Below are 6,747 nucleotides of genomic sequence, written 5' to 3' on the forward strand. Positions count from 1 at the left end.
ACTGTTGGTGGGGTCGGAGGTCTCGGTCCATCAGGCGCTGTAATAAGGGCGGGGCTCCATGGTGATCGAACGGGAGGACCCGGTATTTGTATAAGCTGTCCAGTGTCGGTAATGCCGTCTTTTCCCGGGAGGAGGCTGCCAAAGCTACCTCCCAATATCTCTTGGTCAGGTCCAGAGTGCTGATGAGCTCATCCACCCTCTGCATGGGATAGGCGTCGAACAAACTGATGTCGTTCACCCCCCGGAAGTCATTGCAGAAACACAGACTACCGCCCGTTTTGGGCACCAACACGATGGGGCTGCACCATGGCTGTGATACTCCTCGATGACTCCCATCCTCAGCATCCTGCTTCACGGCCTTCTTTCAGGCCTTGGGGATCTGGGAATGGCCTTTTTCATACCATTTCACCGTGGTGTTCAATGAGGGTTGTTCAGCCCGACCACACGGTGGTGTTTCGATTGATGCTTCTGGGCCGGTCCGAGGTCCTCGTTGCTCGGGACCAGACGTCCCGGATTTTGACCACAACACGGCCAAGACTGTCCTCATGTGCCACCTCTTCATTAGGTTCACATGGTAAATCTGTTGGGGTTTCCATCTCCCCGGCTGCCGTATGCAGTAATTTACGGGTCCCAGATTCTCTGTCACCTCGTACGGCCCGTGCCATGTTGCCAGGAACGTACCTTCTGCGGTGGGGATTAAAACTAGCACCTTGTCACCCACATGGAACTCTCGGGCCTGGGTACCCTTGATTGTAGACCTTTGCTTGGGCGCGCTGAGCCTTCTCCATATGTTCTCTTACCACTGGCCATATGGCTGTCATCCGCTCCCTCATTGGCTCTACGTGTTCCACCATGCTGCCTAAGGGGGTTGGCTGGGCTTCCAACACCTCCTTGATGACATCCAGTAGACCAAGTAGTCTCCTCCCGTAGTTCAAAAGGGGAAAACCCAATGGAGGCCTGGGGCACTTCTTGGATCGAGAACATAAGGTGGGATTAGTGGCTGGTCCCAGTGGTTCCCATCCCACTCGATGACCTTCAGTATTATTTTGAGAGTCTTATTGAACTTTTCGATGAGTGTATCCGTCTGTGGATGAAAGACGGAGGTCCAGATCTGCTTTTTCTGTAGGAGAGCACACAAATCTTTCATTAGTTGGGACATGAACTCGGTACCTTGGTTGGTCAGGATCTCGTTCGGGATGCCCACCCGGCTGAAGAGGTGGAACAGCTCCTGGGCAATACCCTTGGAGACTGCCTCCTGTAGGGGAATGGCCTCGGGATATCAGTTGGCATAATCTACTATTACCAGGATGTACCGTGTCGTTTTTACCAGGGGGCCTGTCATGCCAAATAATGTCCCCCTGGCCAAATAGTGCCCCCCTCTACGTCACAATGGGATTCTATTAAACTATTAGCGATGTGATGACCTAATGATTAGAACTTTGGAGATCATTGCAGACTAAATCAGTCACTGGCTTTATCAATAAGTGCATCGAGGACGTCGTCCCCACAGTGACTGTATGTACATACCACAACCAGAAGCCATGGATTACAGGCAACATTCACTCTGAGCTAAAGGGTAGAGCTGCCACTTTCAAGGTGCGGGACTCTAACCTGGAAGCTTACAAGAAATCCTGCTATGCCCTGCGACGAACCATCAAACAGGCAAAGCGTCAATACAGGGCTAAGATTGAATCATACTACACCGGCTCCGACGCTCGTCTTAAATAAAGGTAAAATAAATGTGGCAGGGCTTGCAAACTATTACAGACTACAAAGGGAAGCACAGCCGCGTGCCGCCCAGTGACACGAGCCTACCAGACGGGCTAATCACCGACAACGACGAGACAGCCTATAGGGAGGAGGTCAGACACCTGGCCGGGTGGTGCCAGAATAACAACCTATCCCTCCACGTAACCAAGACTAAGGAGATGATTGTGGACTACAGGAAAAGGAGGACAGAGCGGGGCTGCAGTGGAGCAGGTTGAAAGCTTCAAGTTCCTTGGTGTCCACATCACCAACAAACTAGAATGGTCCAAACACACCAAGACAGTTATGAAGAGGGCACGACAAAGCCTATTCCCCCTCAGGACCTAAAGATTTGGCATGCGTCCTCAGATCCTCAAAAAGTTCTACAGCTGCAACATCGAGAGCATCCTGACTGGTTGCATCACTGCCTGGTACGGCAATTGCTCGTCCTCTGACCGCAAGGCACTACAGAGGGTAGTGCGTACGGCCCAGTACATCACTGGGGATAAGCTGCCTGCCATCCAGGACCTCTACACAAGGCGGTGTCAGTGGAAGGCGCTAAAAATTGTCAAAGACCCCAGCCACCCCAGTCATAGACTGTTCTCTCTACTACCGCATGGCAAGCGGTACCGGAGTGCCAAGTCTAGGACAAAAAGGCTTCTCAACAGTTTTTACCCCCAAGCTATAAGACTTCTGAACATGTAATCAAATGGCTACCTGGACTATTTGCATTGTGTGTCCCCCCAACCCCTCTTTTTACGCTGCTGCTACTCTCTGTTTATCATATCTGCATAGTCACTTTAACTATACATTCATGTACATACTACCTCAGTTGGGCCGACCAACCAGTGCTCCCGCACATTGGCTAACCGGGCTATCTGAATTGTGTCCCACCCACCACCCGCCAACCCCTCTTTTACGCTACTGCTACTCTCTGTTCATCATATATGCATTGTCACTTTAACCATATCTACATGTGCATACTACCTCAATCAGCCTGACTAAACGGTGTCTGTATGTAGCCTCGCTACTTTTATAGCCTTGCTGCTGTATATAGCCTGTCTTTTTACTGTTGTTTTATTTCTTTACCTACCTATTGTTCACCTAATACCTTTTTTACACTATTGGTTAGAGCCTGTATGTAAGCATTTCACTGTAATACCTGTTGTATTCGGCGCACGTGACAAATAAACCTTGATTTGATTTGAAATTACGTTCTTTTCATCATCACTATGCAGACAAGGCTGCTTTCCACTACAATGTTGCTGTTTAACAAGTTTTGTTTAGCTAATAAAATGAAAACATTAATTAGAACTATTTTTAGGTACCTTGAAATGGCAAAAAAAATAACGTATAATCTGCTTGACACATTAAAGTTACTTACTTTACAGATCATGAAGTCAGCTAATTTCCACTCCATTCATATGCAGATCTATTTAATTCATACACTGGCTTGTCTGCCTGTCATGATTTATTGTAACCTGGCCTTCTCTTATCTGCACTGAAATAATACAATTTCAGTATTCCTTTTATGATTTGTTTTTTATTTCTCGCATAGCTCATTAGTACACCCTTGTGGTTGAATATATGAATCTATTGTAGATCCTAGGATACAACAATGAATAATGTGGAACAAATAAATACCATCAAAGGATGCTTTACAACTTACAATAATGAACACTTTATGAAACAGCTGTGAAAACCAACCTGACAATATGTAAGATTTTAATACATAAACTTTGATAGTTTTTGGTACAGTTGTGTCGTTAATTTATTTTCACAGATTATTTTTGGGACACTCGCATGGCAATCAGAATGAAATACTTAATTTTGGTGTGTGGAATAAGGAGGTGGGTGCTGTGTGGTTGGGAGGTTCTGCCTGTCACTTGTTCTCAACAGGCAGTCTCGGAAGGGGGACTTGAAGAGGGAAACTGTGAAGTCCAGACACTGCTGCTCTCTTTGTTCTCTTTGCAGTGCTAGTGTTTTTAGTTCATCTGTGTATCTCACATATTATATGCCCAGTATGATAAGGCTAGCAAACTGTATTAGCAGATAATAACAACATGACAATAACAGTAGCTTTAGATGATGTGATGAGGGGATGGGATGAGTGGGCAGATTGTTGGGCAATCAGACGTCACTAGATGCAGAATTTCATCTGAAGGGAGAGGAGAGAAAGAGTTAAAGGATGAGGAGAGAGGAAAGAGACAGAATCAAGAGATGTTTGATCAGTTGCTGCGGCTAGTTCTTCCTGTCACTTGTCCTCGACAGGCAGCCAGACTCAGTCAGGGGTTCAATAACATGGGCCTGGTTTAGTTGGAAGCCCTCTCACCACGTCAAGGTACAGGCCGAGAGAATGATTTTGTTTTTAATTAAGGCCTTTAACACCCTACTCTATCTTTGTAGTGCTTGACCTGATGGGGCTTGGATAGGTGTAGCAATATGGTGATGACTTAACCCTGCTGTGTAATGACTCTGGGACACTTCTGCCATATTACATACACAAATCTAGAGCCTCCAGAAATGCAAACACTAACTAGAAACCAATGTCCAATTCCATACCAACCCTGGCCTAAAATTTGATTTGGAATTGGACACAAAAGATTAATGGCAAGGGAAAAGGGGTCAAGGACCAGTTAGTCTAACTGGGCAACTGAACTGTCAGTACTGAACTGTGGTATACATTTGCAGCCAATTTGAGCAAGTTTCAAATATTTACTAGCAAACAAATGGAAAAATATCAAAATATTTACATGCTTGTAAACGTTACTTCCAATACCAGACAGATACATATGCTATATACTTACCAAATAACTTACCAACTTCACAGCCAATGTCTGCAAAAAAAAACCACATCTTAATACAAATTATTAAAAAAATATTACATCAGGTTAAGGTTATTTACAAAAACAGACAATATACAACAAGATGCAATGTAGTCAGATACCTATCGTCTTGATGTGGGGAGCCAGCCAAGCAGTGAAAACAAGGGTGGGAAAAACATTCGACAAAACAGATGACGGACAGACAAATTCACGCACATTGACAACGAGACAAACAAGACACATGAAAATGCTTGCCGCATCTCCTGCACCGGGCCACCTCCTTACCTTTTCTCGCGTATTTCCGACAGAAGCAGTGGACTCTGATCTCTGTTGTGTAGGGTGTGGACACCTTGGGAGGCCTGGACCCAGGTCGGGGACTGGAATAGGAACTGGGAAATGGTGCCAGGTGCCCAGTCTGCAAACAAGAGAAAATATATTTTCTCATGGATTTCTGATGGTATCGTGCCATAGAGGGTTCCTCATCTTTGCAGAGAGTAAGACTGTTTGCAATAGCAAGAAAATCACACATCAGTAAATAAACTTGGTAATTTATATAGTTGGTGACAGAATATAGCCTGTAATGTTATTACCTTGTTCCAGAGTTCACAACCTCGATCACTCAAGACGACCTCAGTGAACACCCTCTTCGAAGAAGTAGGAGGTGAAGATCTCCCACACGGATTGCCTCTCTTGCTGCGTTGTTGGACTCCATCCTTCAAACATCCTGCAGAGCAGCAGACTTCCCTGGCACACAGCGGCGAGCTACAGATCCCCTCCTAGTCCTCGTGTCCATACTCATTTTAATTTTTATTTCACCTTTATTTAACCAGGTAGGCCAGTTGAGAACAAGCTCTCATTTACAACTGCGACCTGGACAAGATAAAGCAAAGCAGTGCGACAAAAACAACAACACAGAGATAGTTACACATAAACAAACGTACAGTCAATAACACAATAGAAAACTCTATATATAGTGTGTGCAAATGTAGTAAGATTAGGAAAGTAAGGCAATAAATAGGCCATAGTGGCAAAATAATTACAATTTAGCAATTAAACACTGGAGTGATAGATGTGCAGATGATGATGTGCAAGTAGAGAAACTGGGGTGCAAAAGAGCAACAAAAAAAATAACAATATGGGGATGAGGTAGTTGGGTGGGCTATTTACAGATGGGCTGTGTACAGGTGCAGTGATCGGTAAGCTGCTCTGACAGCTGATGCTTAAAGTTAGTGAGGGAGATATAAGTCTCCAGCTTCAGTGACTTTTGAAATTCGTTCCAGTCATTGGCAGCAGAGAACTGGAATGATAGGCAGCCAAAGGAGGTGTTGGCTTTGGGGATGACCAGTGAAATATACCTGCTGGAGCGCGCTATGGTGACCAGTGAGCAAAGATAAGGTGGAGCTTTACCTAGCAAATACTTATAGATGACCTGGAGCCATTGGGTCTGGCGACGGATATGTAGCGCGGGCCAGCCAACGAGAGCATACAGGTCGCAGTGGTGGGTAGTATATGGGGCTTTAGTGACAAAACGGATGGCACTGTGATAGACTACATCCAATTTACTGAGTAGAGTGTTGGAGGCTATTTTGTAAATGACATCGCCGAAGTCAAGGATCGGTAGGATAGTCAGTTTTACGAAGGTATGTTTGGCGGCATGAGTGAAGGAAGCTTTGTTGCGAAATTGGAAGCCGATTCTAGATTTCATTTTGGATTGGAGATGCTTAATGTGAGTCTGGAAGGAGAGTTTAGAGTCTAACCAGACACCTAGGTATTTGTAGTTGTCCACATATTCTAAGTCAGAACCGTCCAGAGTAGTGATGCTAGTCGGGCGGGCGGGTGCGGGCAACGATCAGTTGAAGAGCATGCATTTAGTTTTACTTGCATTTAAGAGCAGTTGGAGGCCATGGAAGGAGTGTTGTATGGCATTGAAGTTTGTTTGGAGGTTTGTTAACACAGTGTCCAAAGAAGGGCTGTCACGACTACTGCCGAGGGCGGTTCCTCTCCCTGTTCGAGTGGCGCTCGGCGGTCGTCGTCACCGGCCTACTAGATGCCATCGATCTCTTTTTCGTTTTTCTGTTAGTTACGTCTTTATGAGTTACACCTGTTTCCCATTAGTAATTCGTTTTATTATTTAAGCCCGCCTCTCCACCTGTTCTGTGTGGGCTTGTTACATGTC

General features: G+C 45.4%; 1 long non-coding RNA gene across 1 annotated transcript; it reads right to left on the minus strand.

Annotated features, from left to right (window-relative positions):
- Positions 1-3,514: 3,514 nt before the first annotated feature.
- LOC123725637 (uncharacterized) lies at positions 3,515-5,434 on the minus strand. The gene is made up of 3 exons (XR_006758180.1): positions 5,162-5,434; positions 4,857-4,986; positions 3,515-3,904 (listed from the first exon to the last, which is right to left on the minus strand). It is a non-coding gene; the product is annotated as an uncharacterized lncRNA (long non-coding RNA).
- Positions 5,435-6,747: the final 1,313 nt, after the last annotated feature.

This window comes from Salmo salar, chromosome ssa12 (assembly GCF_905237065.1).
Source record: "Salmo salar chromosome ssa12, Ssal_v3.1, whole genome shotgun sequence".
Classification (NCBI taxonomy): Eukaryota; Metazoa; Chordata; class Actinopteri; order Salmoniformes; family Salmonidae; genus Salmo; species Salmo salar.